Genomic DNA, 20,016 nt, shown 5'->3' with positions numbered 1-20,016 from the left:
TTGGAGGGTTTGCCTATCCCAGTCTCTATATGCTAAATACTCTATTTCTTCATCAGACTCATTAAGTTTTTTCACGCTAAGGACCTCGATTCTCTCAAGTTACTGAATTGGTAGTAGCTATGCTTCATTCATATAGCCATTCCCCCATCGGAATTGTTTCTCGATGGGTTCGTCCCGTATGTTTCCTAGAATGCAGAATGTTGTGTGTTAAGAAATTTGTCCTGGTCGCATTTTGTTGTATCTACCATTAACTTATCCTTACACTCCAGTAGAAGTAAATTCTGAAGTTCTACATCAATGTCCTCGAGCCCCGCATTGGGCGCCAAGTGCAACTGTTCTCACCCCTCGATGTACGTGCAAATCTTACTAACGCTTTCGTACTAAGTGGCCTCTGCTTCTCTCCTAACCCTGTCGGTGTGAGTCCCTATTTCAAAGGTGAGCCAACCAAGTCAGAGTCACACACAAACAGGTATTCCCAGTTAACCCCAATGCCTGGTAACTGGAATGTCTAATCGGAGTCTGCTCACACTAGTTGACCTCCAATGTTGACAACTACCCTCCAAAGTGCTTACTCCTTTTCTTGTCTAGAATACTAGAGACTCGAGGATACATTCAGTGGAAACAACAGCTCTTTATTAAAACCGAGGAACCCTAGGCTACCTTGCATATAAGGAACACAACAATTTAAGATGTACAACAATGGATGCAAATAATAATAATAATAATCCTTGCATTTGATATAGCGCTTTTCACGTCGGGAGGACATCCCAAAGCGCTTCACAGAACACACTGTAAAGTGAATTGACTGTATATTTGTGGGTGAACGCGGCAGCCAATTGCGCACAGCAATGTCCCACGAACAGTCGTAGATTGAAAATGACCAATTTATTATTGTTTTTTGGAGGGATTATTATTAGGCGTGTGAGGTAAGGAAACTTGCCCAAGGTTTCGCCCTGCCTGGAATTGAACTCAGGTCTCTCGTTTGCAAAGCGAGTGCTCTAACCACTGAGCTACAGGACTCCACATAACATAAAATATAACAATCACACATAACTATAACTGGCATTAGTAAATAAATATTAACCAACCTGACTGTACAGTAGTCCTGTACACGTCAGTACGTGCTGGATGATGACCATTAGTTAGCAATCACAAGGAGCGCCGAGCATTGCTTTCGGTGTGTGACTCCAACCACCATATAATGCAAATATAAGGGTTTTTTCATACGCTAGCGCCCAGATGTTATTTTACTCTGCAGGCTGCTTCTTAGTGCTTATTAGCCAACTGTCAATCAAGCAGCCCTGGGCCTGTACATGGTTGTAACTCGTGTAGGCTAATGGCTAACTCTGCTGCAAGCAGCTTCTGCAATTTGGAATCTTACAGAACCCATTCAAAGTGGCAGACCTCCCCATTTCCCTTAAATAATATTATATAGTTACATATACATAATTATTTACACAATACAAAAGACTGCAAGAATAGAGTAATCGTGACAAATCCATGACTGTTTGTGGGACACTGCTGTGCACAATTGGCTGCCGCATTTCACCCACAAAATATAGTCAATTCACTTCACAGTATATTCTATGAAGCGCTTTGAGTCGACACAAAGACATGATAAGGCACTATAGCAAATGTAAAGATTATTATTATTATTACTCAGACTGCCACAGAGGATTGATTAATTCCAATCTGCCAATGGTGTCCATAACACCTTGGAGCAATCCCCAGAGGATAGTCACCAGTTGATCTTTAAATATCTGAAAATCCTGATGTGAAAGTGGCTAAGATGCTCCATTCTGTTTTCTATTCACAGTTAAGATCACAAAGAATTATGGAAAATGTATCTTGATTTGAAAGCCATTTTCCATAGGTCTTAAACAGAATTAGTTTCCAAATTGAAACGATTTCACAGGCTAGTAGTGGGTATAAATTCAGTCCTCGGAAGTACATGCGAGACCCTAGTGTCTTGGCTTCTGCAGGTGTGTATGAGCTCCCTCTGGGCACTTCACATTGGCAAACACAAACCATTTCTGTGACTTTTTGATAGCTGGAACTGAAGACTCTTAAACACAGTAAGGGGTCTCCACACATGTCAGACACCTGCCTGGCCAGAAGAAAAATAGCAATCACCTTAAGAAAAGCAATGGAGAGATCTGGGAGAAGGTAAACTAGACACACTCTTGGCCAGGAAATGGTGCAAAATAGAAGAGAAGAAGATACAAGAACAACAACACAATAAAATCTGATAGGTATCGACACCACTTTTAGTGCATTAGCCTTCAAATCAGCCACAAAGTGACAAAGAACCAAGTGACTGAGATTCCAACGTTATCTTTATTACAAAATTAGAGCAAACACTACATATTATGTGTGTGTTAGCCAAGTGGTAGCACTCTCGCCACTGAGTCAGAAGGTTTGTGGGTTGAAGCCCCACGTCGGGACTTGGAATCACATAGTCTAAGGTGACACTACAATGCAGTGCTAGGGTGTTTTTGTATTGTCAGAGGTGCCATCGTTTGGATGAGGTGTTAAACTGAGGTTCCGACAGTAAAGATCCCATGGCACCATTCGAAAAGAAGGTTTCTCCCATTGTCTGGCCAACAAATCCCCCAAATGAAATTGGTCAGTCACTCCGTGGCTTTTAGGACATTGCTGTGCACAAACTTGCTGCCGGGTTTTGCCCACAAAATACTGTCAATCCACTTTACAGTATATCCTGTGAACATGATAAGGCGCGATATAAATTACAAACACTATTACTATATTATTAGTATTTCATAGGAGAAGAGCTTTAACCAACCAGTCATCACAAAATGGGAAATTACCTCATTGCAAAACAAACAAAACATGCCATAGTGGCACAGACACCATGGACAGAATGACCGCTTTCTGTGTTGAAATTTATGTTTCTAAACCTTAATGGTGTATTATCTAGCTTTTTGAAAATTGTTAATGAATACATGTATTTAGAACTTTTCCTTTTTNGCATCATTATATGTTTAAACTTACATACACTGCATATATGCCTTACAACATAATTCATAATCACATTTCGTCCACGAAATATACAATCAATTCACTTTACAGTATTCCGTGAAGTACTTTGAGACATCTTGAAGATGTGATAAGGCGCTATATCAAATGCAGGGATTATTACTATTGTATATACCTTATAACATAATGTGTTGCCAGATTCTCCATCATGCTGAAATGGACATAAAACAAAACTTTCCTTATTACTGGAATATAAATTGCAAGTCCAACAAATTCACGTGCACCTGCATGTTCAATAGGAATTATTTCAAAGTTAGTTTACAATAGCAAATTACAATACTGTATACTGACTATATTTCATGTTAATTAACTGTAGATTATTACTCAACAAGTCTCCAGTAATTGCACCAGAATTATTATTCTTTTAATATGGATATCAACACATAGCACACTGATCATGATAATAATAATCCTTGCATTTGATATAGCACCTTATCACATCTTCAAGACGTCTCAAAGTGCTTCACAGAATATAGTACAAAGTGAATTGACTGTCTATTTTGTGGGGGAAACACATTTGTGGACCATTTGCATTTGCCATGATTGATGTCAACAAAAAAATAAACTGTGCAGCACATTATAAAAACTGGTCAAAAGTTTGGAGTGATTCCAAGGCTGAAATCTCATCTCAGATTTTGATAATGATTTATTTTTGATGTCTTCAGAACACTTGCATCTTATTCACTGACTTATGATTACATATATGATATATATAAAAGGCCATGTATAATACATAAAGACAAACTGAACAATGATAATTAATTTTGTGTTCCAGCATATTCTCAACCAAAACAGGATTATATTTATACCTGGTGTGAAAACAAATTCTTAAATAATTAACTGTTCTCTGCACAAAAATCAGTGTTATGAATCAAATACAGGTATTTCTACTCAACATGTTTGCTATAACTCATAACTAACTGATCCCCATGCTAAGACAGAGTGTGGGTGATATGATAACCCCTATTTAAATAGTTATTGCAACTGAGCCCAATCATGTTTTTTTCACAATATCCACACAAGCGTCACAGTATAACTAAACCGTATGAACTCTGGATGATATTTTACCTTCATAGTCCAACGGAACTGAGGTCAATGGCATCATGCCCACCACCACCTCAGTGAAACTAGACCAAAGATAAATCTGGTACTCTACCAATCTCTATGGCTGTTTCTGTGCAGTGGTTTATTAACAGACATACAGAAACTAGTTGTTCTTACACAATCTGTGTGCCAAAGTTGAATGAAAATTGTTTGTTCACAAATTAGACAGTAAGTCCACTTTACAGTATATCCTGTGAAGCGCTTTGGGACATCCTCTGAATATGAAAGATGCTATACCAAATGTGTTGATTATTGTTATTAATATATATATTATATATAGAGAGAGAGGTATCTGAGATAAGAATACACATAAAGCAGGGAAGTAAATGCTTTGGTGAAATGATAATGCAGATGCTTCCTGAAATGATAACATTTTTTTGGTCAGCGGGTGTCTAACAGGTGCGGAAACCCAGTACGAGAGTTCCTGCATCTCACCTATAAATGGAAATTCCAGAGTTAATTTTATTGGAATCGAATGCACCATCTCTCCCTGGAAAGACACATCCTGCCCACCAAATTCAGTAAGGTATTCGATGCAGGTTGATGAAAACCAACGTTTGGGGACCCGAGTGTGTATATTGGGGTACTGCTGGAGTCTAACCAGCTAAACCTGAATAGCATGCCATTCAAAGCATTCTCTGGAAAGCTTTCCCACTGCTTGACCAGAAAGGACCACTCTACCCATTAGGCTTTGGCTTGCAGGGGAGCTCAGTGGGAAGAGTCCCTGCCCTGAGCCAGGCTGCCTGGGCTGAAATCAGCAATGCCCTTGGAGTCCTGTAGCTCAGTGGTTAGAGCACTCGCTTTTCAAGCGAGAGACCTGAGTTCAATTCCAGGCAGGGCGAAACCTTGGGCAAGTTTCCTTACTCCACACGCCTAATAATAATCCCTCCAAAACCCAAAACAATAATAAATTGGTCATTTTCAATCTACGACTGTTTGTGGGACATTGCTGTGCACAATTGGCTGCCGCGTTCGCCCACAAATATACAGTCAATTCACTTTACAGTGTGTTCTGTGAAGCACTTTGGGACGTCCTCCCGACATGAAAAGCGCTATATCAAATGCAAGGATTATTATTACTGTGGATTCACTTGGCTCAGGAACTGGGCTAACGAGACCCCCACAGAGGGTTGCCTCGATTTTGCCTTGAAAGGTCACCTTCAAACCAGTTCAGCTCCAAGGCAACCCCACTAAGGATGGAGAAGTTTGCAAAATAATCAAGGTAAAATGTCCTGTTTTGAACATCAGATTGGAAATACAATGTTGTGGAAAGAAACTGCCACGAAAGCCAAGATTTGATATCAAACAATACTATTGCAAAACAAATTTCAAGCAGTATATATTGATCGGACAACAGAAGAAAATGGCTGAAACTTGTTGGAAATTATATTCATAGTGTCTATAGTCTATGATGCAATGTAGATTAACAGACAAAATAGGTGAATTGTATGACAACATCCAACCTATTTTAAGAATATATCACAATATTATTCAGATTATTATTGTGGTAAATTGGAGACATTTGAATGCTAACACTGATATATTTATCATAGAACGAAGAACAAGAAAAATCATATATCTTAATTATTTGTGCATTCTAAAGCTATATGTCAAACCAGTAATTTACACTATTCAACTATAATAAAATGGAGGTCATAAATCAATAAGCAATTTAGTATTAGGAACAATATTCAGTTAAGCAATATGTGTGACTGAGGTAAGAAAATTATAGAGACAGACAATGTATATAACACCTCTTATATCCGCTTATCGCCATAATAGTTCTATCTATATATGTAGCGGGGAAGAAAATGGATAAATATATGGTATTTCCATGGACATAAATTGATACACATTATTGTATATAACATCATGATATAAATAAGATAAATTAGAAATAAGCTTAAATGAATGAAATTTGTGGAGGGGAATGTCCATAGGAGGAAACTATATGAATCACTTTCAATCTTCAGTTTAGATGATATTAATTTGTCATTCTATTGTCATCATCATCTATTTTTATTGCCCAAATCGCAATTAAAATTTAACATTTTATTTTATGCGGATAACGTTTATTTTCTACGTTTTCATTTTACAGATTGCTGGAAATAACAATATGAAATATGCCATACTTTGTTTGAAAGGTACGACAATATATACATGTAAATGTTATTGTTTTAAAATGTTCTTGAAAATTATTGTTTAAGTTAATCTTAGTTATGGTTGAAGTTTAAATATTACATTAATTCAAATTTTTGTTTACATATTTGGGTCTGAGTTGTCTCCAAGGAACCACGCCAATCAATGAAATATTGGATTTGAGTCGATCTTTTGTGGCAGTCTCATCCAGTCTCTGAGCCAGACAGGTTCTCAGTACTCCAAGACACTGTTGATCAAGCACATCAGCAGAACTTGGGAGTAACAGACTTGGTATGAAGGGCTAGGAACCAAATCACTACTGGGTAGGGTGGTCCTAATTGGACAAGCAGTGAGAAGTTCACAATGGCCAGCCATGTAGTTTTAGCTAATTAAATTCCAATTCATACTCTGAGTTCCCACAAACTTGGTTCTTGCCATTTGGATAACCTTTCAGGATTAAGCAGGGTGCGTCTCTCCATGGAGAATAGGCATGCCATTTCATACAAATGCATATGTGGTACTTTTGGGTGAAAACCCATAAGCATGGTGATATGTTTTTGTATATTTAAGATATCCAGCTGACTCAAAATATTTTGAAAATACACTTTTGGACAGTTATGCAAATTTACTGTTGATTGTTGATTTTACTGGCAGGGAGCTCAGGGATAAGAGGTGGTTTCATTTTTTGCCTTCGGTAGTAATTATGCCAGTTTATTATATTCAGTAATATTAGAATAGCTTTTGTAAATCTCATTGCTTCTCCACTCAGTTCCATGCATCTAATTGGGGAGGGTGAGAACTTTTGTAGACTGTTGGGTCAACTGAGTCATCAGGAATAAGACACACATCCCAGTAAAATACTCAAGTTTTTCATTCTCCAAGTGAAATTTGAAGATTCCTCATTCAGATTTTAACACAACAATAAAGACAACAAATTGCATTTATCTAGCGTCTTTCATATCTGGCTTGGTTTCTGTAAAGATTGACACCACATTTGGGAAATGTAATACCTTACTGCTAGCAGTTGCACTTATGCCACGTTTCATTCTTTGAAGAACACAGCTGAGTCAACAACAAAGTAAGCTCGCTAAAAATGTTTTAAGTATTTACCAATTCAAAATCTTCTCCTGTATTTTTAGAAACATATTTTCAGACATTTAGTGGTCCCTTCAATGGAGAAAATCTAAAATATAGCTGTAAAATCATTTTGAAGAAATAATTAAACAGTTTAGGCAGAGTATATTCCTGCAATTTGTAATTTCCACTTCAATTAGACAAACTACAACCAAATTGAAAAGAAATGCAGAAAAACTGGAAAATAAATCAAAATTGCTTTTAAAATGAATATATTAAACCTGGAAATATATTCTCATTAATATGCTTCCCCGGTAGCGTCCACCGCCCCCAACCCACACACACTGTCTAGAGGTTATTTATTGGAAATACAACGTCAACATTGTTTTGAAATAGAGAAATGAACATATATTTTAAATTGGAAAAAAACAAGTTTCACTTTCACCTAAAGTTATCTTTTCAGAAACAATTGAAGCTCCTTGGAACGTCCTCCCGAAATGAATGGTGCTATACAAATGCAATCTGTTGAAGCTAGAAATAGGTTCATTGCCTCAGCAATTCTAACATTGTTCCTGGTGATTTACTATGATGCAAATAAAACATGTTGTAAAAAGTAATAAAGCAAAAATGGGGGGGAAAAAGCAGATCACTGCTAAAGGTGTTTCAGCTTTCAAATTTCAGTTCAGGTTTAGAGAAAAGAGGAAACAAGTTCAATTTCCAACAGTCCTCAATTCAAAACAAACCAAGTCTGCTGATAAGTTACCTATCAAATTTGGCAAAATCCTGACAAAATATTTTAGATTTATTGCAGTGACAAACCAAGCCCAAACTGTTTACAGATGTGCATTTGGTAACTTAGGAAATTGTATATTGGGAACAATCTAAGGAAACCTAGCGGACTATGGGAAGAAATTAGCGATCAAATATAGTAAAAATTCCATTAAAATGTTATTTATTTTGTATGGTTGGTAGGACGACTTTGTAGCGTTAGCTACTTTTATGCGATGTGGAATATAAAGATTGGTTCAAGATCTCTTTCTACTAACATTTTATAAGTCTGAACAGAGAAATGTCATGTTGCTTCTTAAATTATTCAGGTAATAATTTAGTGTTCACAAATGATGGGACAAACAGTGTCATAACATAAATCCACCTTTGCGTCAAAAGATTTAAAAATACGTTTTATAAATTTGCAATGCTATTATTACACAGCAGATAAGAAAATATGAAATTGTAAAATACTCATTAGTCATAGCATTCGTAAAATAAACTATATTTATAAAATAATGCAAATGCCATTGCAGTCCATAAAACTTTAAGACTCATCGAATTGATATCTACTTATTATAATTGGAAAATATTTTATTCATAAAGCAGATGGAGAAGAGGGAGCAATTTATATTTTAAACTGAAACATTGTTATGAAATAAGATGCTGTACAGCATTGTGCTATATATTTTTCACAATAAATAAAAAAAGGAAAGTCTTTGTTTTTAACCTTAGGTCTTCAAAATTGTATTTTGGAATTATCTAGATATTCCAAGAAAAGTTTGATTACAACCAGCAAATGTAAGGTCAACAACAATCTAAAATATAGGTAGTAGGTCTTCAGTCTTTAAAGCTTCTCATGGCTGTGTGAATGAGTAATGAGTAGAAAGCATTTAGCCTTGGGTATTAATCTACCAGTGTGCTGTGCCCCATGCGACCAAAAGGTCAGAGGCTAAAGTGGAATCCCTTGACCTATGTACCTTTCGTTTTGGCCTATGAGTAGGTATCTGCAACAGATCATTTTTCTCAGCTTTATCAATCCAATTTCTCAAGTTCAGAATTCTATTTAGATTATTTTCTAGAAGATCAGGAGGCATCCCCCAGAGAAGGCACACTAACATGTGGATAAGCGCAGAAAGATGCTAAACTGGGCTCCAGAATTTGTCAACTTAAGTCTTGTTCGGATTCCTATACTGTAAACATTCTTTTACAGGAGGTATATATTGATATGTCATGATTGTGACATTCCAGGTGCAATGGTAGGTGAGGTCATGGTAACCAATCACAAGTCACTGGTGAAGCATTAAAGTAAACATAGCTATTGGAGATGCAGCTCAGCTTGAAAAATGTCCCCTCCATTATTTGAGCAATTTTCTCAAGACGTGATCTGGGAATGAAGAGTCTGAAATGTCAGTCGTTTCCCTTTTGTATTTCAACTAAATGTGCATTTTGGCAAGTGTACCCTGCCAACATTTTGTGAAATCTTCTTCCAGGTTGCACCTTGCCTCTCGGGTCCCTGAATACCAGTACTTAGGCCAAGTGTGCAAAAATGTTATCTTGCTGCCAAACTCACATTGTCCCAATGTGTTTGCAGGCTTCCCACTTTGAATATCTCATCAAGCTAAGCAGGAAAAGAAAAACATGCCTGCAAAAGTTCTAGTGGACCACCTGTTGTTCATTATTTTAACATACCGGTTACTCATAAATCATAACATAGGGTAATTAATCAAGCTGTCAAACAGAGGGTCAAAGGCTATGTAGTAGGGTCAATGGGTCAGGCCTGGGCTGATAGAGGTCAGGGTCACACTGCATTCCTCATTATCAAGTTGGGATGAGAGAAGGCCTGAGCAAACAAAAGAGAAAGCAGATGGAGAAGAGGGAGGATAAAAAGAAAATTTGACAAACAAAGAAAAGCGAAAGAAACTGTCAGCTGCGTGCAAATGAAGATGGGGAACCAAGTCCAGAGAAAATACAAGACCCCCTTGCAGCAAAATGATGCCTATGATGGAAACAAAAGGATCTTAAAAAGTTTTGAATAATATGTTGGGTGTCTTTTCTTACCAACAAAAATTTGAAAGGTCTATCTTTGCGTTTCTACGTCTCATCCAAATGCTAAATTTCTATATCAGCAATATTTTCCTGTTCACAATAAAATGTTACTTTCTGTTCTAATCAAATAGTTACTTTTAACATTTATCACTTAGAATATGAATTATTAAACAGCATATTTTATGATGTAGAAAGTTAAATATTTCAGTCACAACTCTAAATTAAGAGTTAAATATGGATTGAAATATTCCATGTAAACTGTAAATATAATTGTACATTACATAATAATTGAAATTCCACATTATCAGTCTAGGTTATTCAATTGGAATGGTTAGATAAAGTAAAACAATTCATTTTTTCATTATATAATAAAACAGCACTTACTGTATTAAGTTAATTTATAATTTCTTAAGTTAAAAACTAGGATATGTTCTGTGCAACATATATACCTCTAAAACATGATCATTGTAATATTCTATCATTTTACTACATGGAATGAAATGCACACGACTGTGCAAAATTAGCTGTCAGCCTTTCCTCAAAATCTTTGTTAATCTCATTTCCAGTGTTTGCAGCTTTATCAACACATGAATCAATGTCAGCTCCTTGGTAACTGAACCGCTGTACTTGAAAGAAGATATAATTAAAATGTTTTGGCACAGAAAAGGTGAATTTTTTGTCTCGGCTTGTTCCCTTGAGGTTTCTGTAAGACATGTACCATGTAATGACAAACAAAACCCTTCTCTTCAGCCCTGACATCTTAGGTCAGATAAACTGCTCTTTATTTAATGACTTTGTATTTACTTATTCCATCACCTGTTGGTGTCAGAAAGTTTTACTGTTTTTTTAACATGTCTTTTGGAATTACTGCAAGATGATTAATTATGAGATAAGTTTATATAGTGATCACATTTTTCAAGATATTATACCCGCACCTTTTTAAAAAAGCTTTCTGGTCCAAATGCTCATGTTTACAATTTAAGATAATCTTTATCATACCTACTTTCCATTTAACGCTGTCAACTTTGATATAGTTCAAGCACACAGAACATTTTTCTATTGTGTAACTATATTTTGTTTCTATTTTACTCAGTTAGGTACTTAACATGCTTTCAACTGGTAATGTTGTGCTTTTACTCTACTTGCACTGATTGTGCTAAATGTATGACAAAAAATGTGTCATAAAGATCACTTTTTTTAAAACTTTATTATATTAGCATATTAATAGGAAAAAATAGATGTCATTGGATCAAAGGGCCAGAAAATATTTCTCTAGTGATCATTATATGGCACAATAAAGGCATTATATGGCATGGGTAAAGTTAAAACTTCAAAGGCATCATTTTTAATCCTAAACCAACCCAACTATAATTTGTATCATTCATTAAAAGAAATATAATGTGTTACAGCCCAACTATGAATATACTCTAACTGGATCTACTTCTCACCATCATTTGAAGTTAAAGTTTGGACATTGGGCATGATGCTGAAGCAGTTACTGGAATAACAATGCTAAGGAGGTAGCATTAACCAACTGTTAATTTTATTAGAATAAAGTTTGATAGGATACAATCTTGAAAGCTAATAACTTAAGTAGAATAACAATCCTAACAAACACCAAGTGTGCTTAAATGTGATGTAAACAGCCTGAACACTTATATATGTATTTATATTCATTAAATATTATAGCATAAAATTGTATAAACACACATTTCTGTCACTAATTTTGCACATAAGTTTAAAGAAAGTCTCTATAAGTTTGTACAGTAATTTGTTTTATCATTTGCAGTTCTAAAATTCATTGAAGATAAAAACATTTGGAATCTGTAGTCTCATTTAGAAGTTAATTAAATGAATAATTAAAGTGCGGTAAACCCCTCAGATCCGAGGTGAGGACAATTAATTGTCTTGCTCCTTAATGCTGCACAATGGTACGTACCAGTGCTGTGACATCAGATAGTTAGCTTCACCTTCGCTACAAAAAAAATGTGGAATATAGCCAATTTAGAGTACATTATATACTTCTTTCATATAAAACAGGAAAAATTCCTTCACACATGATCCTTATTGATGGAATATTGACCATGGTTATAACATTGGATTCTTCAGGTTATCTGATGCTTAAGATCTCACTTGGCATTTGGGATGAAGGTGGATTTTTTAGGGGCAGGGTTTTTATTACAGGAAGGAATAAGATTTCAACTTCATTATTCCAAGAGGGATGAAACTCTATAGATCTTATGACCAGTTATTTTTGTATTAAAAATACACACACATTTTGATTTCTGGATGTTCTTTGTATCTGTGGGATCAGGTTATTTAATTTTATTGTATAAATACTACTCCACTCATACTCCACTTCTGGAGCATTGAATTTGCTGTGGAATTGTGGAACAATGGCACCAGTGCTATGGTCCTTCCTGATTTATTTGCTGTAGGATTACAGTGTGTATCATTTACCTTACTTTGCTTGATTTATTTTGCTTTGCTTATTACGTCTATAAGATTAAGCCATGATTTTCTTTACATGAGTATTTATATTCCTATGATTTTGAAGTGGAAAGATTTTTTGCTGTTTGTATTTTGGAATACAGATTCTTCAATAAAGCTTGCAATAAAACTACAACAATTTATGTTTTCAGTAGTTCAAATAAATGAGTTGTGAGTTTAATTAAGGTGGGGCATATTCTAAAAATATTTTAGTGTGAAAAATAAATGACTAAACATATGTCTAAAAATTGTATGAACCACTAAGTGTAGTATTTTACTTTTCCATCAATGCACAAAAATGATTAAACAAAAATAAAAATATTCAAACTGAAAATATTTGTAATAATAATAATCCTTGCATATGGTTTTACGCCTTTTTGCATCGGAAGGACATCTCCAAAGCACTTCACACAAATTACTGTGAAATGGAGTGACTGTGTATTTGTAAACATGGTAGCCCAATTTTATTAAATTTCAGGTTGAATCCTATTTTAGGAATGCAACAGAAAGTGGAGTCCTGTAGCTCAGTGGTTAGAGCACTGGCCTCGCAAGCGAGAGACCTGAGTTCGAATCCTGGGCAGGGAGAAATGTTGGGCAAGTTTCCTTACTCCACAAGCCTCTGTTTATCTACCAGTAAGTAGGAACCCGGATGTTAGTTGATTGGCAGATCGCTTTCCCGGCGGTAATAATCCCCTCAAAATAAAGAATAATAAATTGGTAACTTCAATCTAGAACTGTTTGTGGGACACTGCTGTGTTCAATTGGTTTCGCCTCCAAAATACACATTCAATTCACTTTACAGTATATTCTGTGAAGCACTTTGAGAAGTCTCGAAGACATGCTAAGGCACTATATCAAATGCAAGGACTATTATTTAGGTTACTGTGACATGAAATTTCAAAATATTTATGCTATTTAGATTTGTATTGAGCATATAACAGTAAGGATGATCCAAGCTTATTCTAATTAATATTGAAAGTATTCTAGAACTTTCAATACAGAATGAGGCCATTCAGCTCATTGTATTTGTTCACTGAACCTTTTCCACTCTAATCCCACTTCCCTGTTATAAAATGTGTATCCACATTAGACAAGATGCTGATTTTAGATTTGTATGTAGAACAAGGTTTACAAGCCAACAAAATGCTGCAGCAATGCAAACTTCAAATTTTTGTACAGTTAAATCCTTCTTCAAAACTTTCTTCATAGCAGTCATTACAGCAATATCCTGGTTTTAGAGCCATAGTGAGTTGGATTGATCCTAATTCTTTCTTTGATGTTCTGATATTACACTAGGTCTGGTATGAAAAGACAAAAGGGAGTTTTTAAAATTAAACCAATAGTAGTATAGGATGAAATCACAACTATATATATAAGTCTGAAACCATTTACAGTACTGAATATACATCTTCTATTCATTGACCTAACAGATACATTCTTCTCTTATTCTAATGCATGCCACAAAATACTAACACTATCAGGTCTATTTTTTTTCCCTCTTCCCATGGCAGCCGTATTGAAAATACTGAAAACAAAAAACAGAAGATGTTCTGACGAAGGGTCGTGGACCCGAAACGTTGACTCACTTTCCTTTCTCCAGCTGCCTGACCTGCTGAGTGTTCCCAGCGACTTCTGTTTTGTTTTCCGCTATTTTGTGTATTGAAAATACTATTCAACTATACTTTTGGTTAAAAATGCCATCTATTTATTACATGTCCAAAGATAAATGTGTCTTTTCACAGAGAGGTACACCTGGCTTCTAGTACTGACTAGTTGTCAGGTGACACTGAGATCCCTTCCTGCACAATGTACACAAGTACTATGCTCAACAACCGCTTCTAAGGTCACTTCCTGCATTCTATGCGTGTTTTAGACAGAAAGCTCTTCTGACGTCACTTCCTTGCACCAGCAATGCTTCCTGTGGGTAACATGCAACACATAAGAAGTGACATGAGCAGCAGCTAATGACATGGAGGTTGATAATTTTTTCCACACTTCATCATAAGCCAGTCTCTAAGATATTTGGACCTAGACATTATAGTAGCGTTGCTGCACACAAAAAAAATTGCATTGTACAGCGCCCTTCACACCATGTGGACGTCCCAAGGCGCTGGACAACAGCAAAATTAAATTTGTATGGCGCCTTTCAAGTCGAGAGGAAGACCCAACAATCCTCCCAAGGACAGTCAGGGATCCGCACCTAAGCCGGTGATTGGGACCAGGAGGGGTGGAGGGACGGGAAGGTATGAGTAGAAGGGTGACCGAAGGCAATGTCGAAGAGGAAGGTCTTGAGACGGGTCTTGAGGGAGGCAAGCGAGGGGCGAAGCAGAGGGACTGCAGGGTGGAGTTCCAGAGAGTGGGGGCAGAAGCAGAAGGCCCACCGCTAATCCGCCTGATGGGGCGGGCAAGCCGGGGGACATGAAGCAGGCCAGAGCTCGCTTAGCAGAGAGAGCGGACAGGTTGGTATGAGGTTAGGAAATCACATAGGAAGGGAGGAGCAAGGCCATGGAAGGCTTTGAAGGTGATGACCAGGATCTTGAATTGTATCCTCTGGGGAATGCGGAGGCAGCGGAGCCAGGTCAGTGGAGCATGGTGCGAGAGAGGACATGAGCTGCAGAGTGCTGGATGATCTGCAACCTGTGTAGGGAGGAGTTGGGGAGTTTACTGTATTATAATATTTAATACAGTAAACTCCCAGCTTACTGGACTCTGGGTGTTCGGAATTCATACTTAACCGGACTAAAAATTCATCAGGACACTGGTAAATCTCCGCCAGCCACTCTCCTACTGCACACACTGACCTCACCTTCCTCGTTGGCCTTCAGTGGCCAGGGATACCGACTTACACTAACCCCCAAAAATTGACTCCGTTTGAATTATAAATTTATGAATGTATTTAGATCATTAAATATTGGAGCATTCAACTGAATAAAAACACATTTCTGCCTCTAAATTTTGCACATAAGTTTTAGGAAAGTCACAGTAAGTTTGGATAGCCTGAGCATTCCAATAAACTGCTATTTCTTATTCGCTACCTTCTGCAGCAGGATTCAAAAAATAATGCCAATATCAGCATTTACTGGCATTTTTCAACACTGAAAAAAGCCGGCCCCCAAAAATAGCCAGTACTGGGATTGTAATTAAACTTAGCTGGAAATTCCGGCTCGCTGGACCATATTTCCCCACCCCTCACACATACGCTTTGGTCCAGCAAGCCGGAGTTGGTTTTAGTGCATTGACATTACTTTTGCAATTGTTTTTGGAGCTCAGAGTTAAATGTTTGCATCTCCTTAATTATTTTCAACATGGCAGTAAAAAATTCTTAAGAGAGTTGGCATCACTTCAGCGATTATAAAAAAGGTACTATTATTGTAATATTAAGTAAAATTAAATCAAAAAGTACACTGAATATAATTTATTTTAAATGCATAACATAAATAAAATTTGTGATGAGTGTAGTACAATGATATTTTAATCTTACTTGTGGTGATTAACATTGTTCCTTATTTTTTGAAGTTGGAACAGGAGAGATAAAACTTCATGCTCCATGTTATTCAATAAATGGTTAATTTCATTTTTTTACTCATTGCTTTTAGAAAGGAAGCAAAAATACTTTTACAGGGTAAGGATTTATGTTTTGGTATGTTTAATCTGGTTGAAGCATCAAAGGATAAATAGACAGTCTGGAAACTGGATAGTCTGAGCTGCTTTTCATTCCAAGAAAGAATGAACAATGAAGGAAATAATGTTTTAGATAGTGAAAGATGGAATTCCCATAGATAGATAGTTGGAATGCTATGCACACTCTCCCTGGAGGGATCTTCTTGCTTACCTAATTCCAGAAAGTATTAGGTGCATCTTGGCAAGAGCCAAATCTTTGGGACCCCAGGGTGTGCATTGGGATTCTGCTAGAATCTAACTAGCTAAAACTGCATAGCTTGCCATTGATATTGCTGTCTGGCAAGCTTACCCACTGCTTCTCCAGCTAGGACCACCCTACCCATTTGGGATTTGGCTTGCAGGGTTAACGGGAGCTGAGTGGGATGATTCCCTGCTCCCAGTCACTTTTATGAGTAACAAGTAATAGGTGTGTGGGGAAACAGAACTTTACTTTTACATGTACATACATATTGTTGTATAATATTTTTTCTTCATATAATGCTTTTGTGAAGGAACGTTCTTTTGAGGGTAGGACTGGTAAGTTGTATGTTCTTTGACAATATACACTATATGCACAATGCAAAATCCCATTAACAGCACACAAGATTAAAGTGCCAGAAAATGTATTCCATAAGGATTGCCACTAATAGATAAGGACCATTAAAGGCCGTTTTTACTGTTCACCACTGAATACTGTACCTTTTTTTGGTGAAAGTCAATTGGTTAAAAAAAATTCAATTAAATTAATTTTTAAAAATCCAAATTTACCGATTTTCAATATCTATAAATGGGCGCACAAATCTGCAAACTGCAATACAGGTCCCGAAAATCCTCACAAAAGGCTGGGTTCTGTGAATCCTTGTGAAAAGCCAGTTACAGAAATGCTTGTAAAAAGCCAATTCTGGAAATCCTCATAAAAATCTAGACCAGAAAATCCTTGCAAAAAAAAAGTTCTGGAAATCCTCACCAGATGCAACTTTGCAAGGATTTTGGAACCGTTTCTTTGTAAGAATTTCTGGAATCAGCTTTCACAAAGATTTGTGGAGTCAGGGATCCATCGAAATGCGTTAGAATCGTAGAAATTTACAAATGCAGGAAACCATTCGGCCCTTCCAAGTCTGCACTGGCTCTCAGAACAAGCTATACTTTCAACACTACTGCCCTGCCCCCAGGACACAAAATTTCTAACTTTCAAATACCTGCCTACTTCCCTTTTGAAACGCACGATGGTTTCTGTCACAACCACTTTACTTGGCAGAGCGTTCCATATCCCAACAACTCCCTGGGTGAAAAAAATCACTTCTTCTCATAAATATAACCCCACATCCCTTCACAATACTCCAATTGTGGTCTATCCAATAATATATACCATAACCAATGGTTTGAATGATTTTATTCTTTTCATATTTTTTGAACCATCAATGGGCTTCATGCCAGATAACAGGTGAGTTTCCATGATTTGAAATACTATTCCATCCAATTATATTTCACTACCCATATATTGTATAACATTTCTTTAAATAAATGGTAACCACGTAGGATAATACTAGTTTAGCTAAAGGTCGAGGAGCACATTATAATCAGAGCACCATGGCTGATTTCCTGGTCACTAGGTTGCTGCTGATATCACTTTTTGCGGCACATGAAAAGGAGTGTCACTGGTGTCACTTTGGGTGTGCCATGTATGCATCAGCAATGTTGGGGATGTCACGTTCTTTGTGAAGTCCACAGTAAACTATAAACGAGGCAGTGCTCTATCAGAATTGGTATAATGTGGTTCTCTTTTTTACATATGTATATATATGTATATATATAATAATTTTCTGTCAATATATATTGATGAACACATAAGTTGATCAATCATAACAACAAGAATACATTTGTATAGCGCCTTTCACATCGGGAGGACGTCCCAAGGCACTGATATATATCATAAACTACTGTTACTGGGTGTACCCATCAGGATTTAAACGTAGAACATTCCACTTACCAAGTCTCATCCAGATTAACTGAATGAGCTATTCAGGATGGTTAGGATTAAACAAAATTATAATGTACAACAGTATACAATATTTTAAAACTGTGACACAACCAAAAGCTGTCATTGATAAGTCATTCACGGAAAGACTAGAAAACTACTCACGACTACCTATTCTATTTTAAGTAGAAAGCCTTATGCCTCCAATCTCAAAAAGGAAAAGGAGGCAATTTACTAACGATATAAATGTACATGAGATACTAGAAAGTGCTTTAGAATTCTGATTAAACAGAATTTATATGCTTCTCATGAAAAATAATTAAACGCTTGATGTACAGAAGGAAGTCACAAATAAAACATTCAAAATACTTGATCACTCTCCGATTTGTTTTTGTACATTTTCAGCTGTCATTTTGCATGCTTTTTTAGAATAAAATTATTCTCCTTTAATAATATTCTCCATAGATTAATATGAATAGGACTGCCATAAATCCTTAATAACAAACACATCCTATTACCACGAGTTACCTGCTAACTAGACTTTTAAATGTCAACAAAAATGCTTAATGACCAGAACAGCAAGGAAATTAATGTCTATATCTTATGTACAGTTTGGAATGACTTCAAAATGCTGCCGTTTTCACTGACTATTCAGTGTACTTTACTTAAAGTTTATAATTGGCCCACTGAATAAGAGTATTAACTGCAGAGAACATGGTGGGAAACATTGTTATTTGCTGATAATGCTGTGTAAGGCACATTTTACATGGTCAGTAGTAAGTTGAAGTTGGCAATACAATATAATGGAAGCAATCAAGTAATGAATGGAAAAAATGTAAATTCAAACAAATCAAATATGATGTATGATCTCACCATTCCTTACCATTCTGATAGTATCAAAACCTAGATAGATACCAGTACAAGTCAGAAAATATTTTTTACAACTAAGGTATCAAATCTATGATGGCATATAACAAAACTGCTTTTAGAATTTGAATCATCCATAGTCGACAGGTGTGTGTATAAGTGTGACGTGTTAATCTTTTCTACAAGTGAAACAATGTCAATAATACTTAGTCAATGGTTTTCTTCTGTTTATTCTGTGTGTGAATTCAGTTCAATAACAAACACAGTACAGAATATATAACATGGACTGATGATTATTAAATTTACAGCAATAATCATTTCATTTCATTGTATTACATTATTACATAACTGGAGATTGATATTATCACAAATCCATGCCATTCACTAAATATTTGTAAAGGCAATTGTTGCAGTGCTCGAGGGGTATTGCATTGTCAGAAGTGCTATCCTTCGGATGAGAGGTTAAACCAAAATCCCAGCTGCCCGTTCAGGTGAACGTTAAAGATTCTATGGCACTATTCGAAAAGAGAAGGGAGTTTCTCCCAGTGTCCTGGCCAACAAATCCCCCAAATAAAATTGGTCACTCACTCTATGGCTGTTTGTAGGACACTGCTGTGCACAAATTGGCTGCTGCTTTCGGCCACAAAATACACAGTCAATCCACTTTACAGTATATCCTGTGAAGTGCTTTAAGACATCTTGATGACGTGATAAGGTGCTATAACAAATTCAATGATAATTATTATTATGTTCATAACAGCTTACAAAACCACAACTGATTTTTTTCCAGGTTACAAGTACACAATATTTTGAAACCAGAACAGACAATA

At 36.3% G+C, this 20,016-nt stretch overlaps 1 protein-coding gene and 1 non-coding gene across 2 annotated transcripts in view; one reads left to right on the top strand and one right to left on the bottom strand.

Moving 5' to 3' along the window:
• fam172a (family with sequence similarity 172 member A) overlaps positions 1-20,016 on the bottom strand; it is a 269,588-nt gene that overhangs the window by 181,543 nt on the left and 68,029 nt on the right.
• On the top strand, positions 4,932-5,003 carry trnae-uuc. The gene has a single exon. It is a non-coding gene; the product is annotated as a tRNA-Glu (tRNA).

Source organism: Callorhinchus milii, unplaced genomic scaffold, assembly GCF_018977255.1.
Source record: "Callorhinchus milii isolate IMCB2004 unplaced genomic scaffold, IMCB_Cmil_1.0 Scaffold1, whole genome shotgun sequence".
Classification (NCBI taxonomy): Eukaryota; Metazoa; Chordata; class Chondrichthyes; order Chimaeriformes; family Callorhinchidae; genus Callorhinchus; species Callorhinchus milii.
This window is presented reverse-complemented; position numbering and strand designations above follow the sequence as displayed.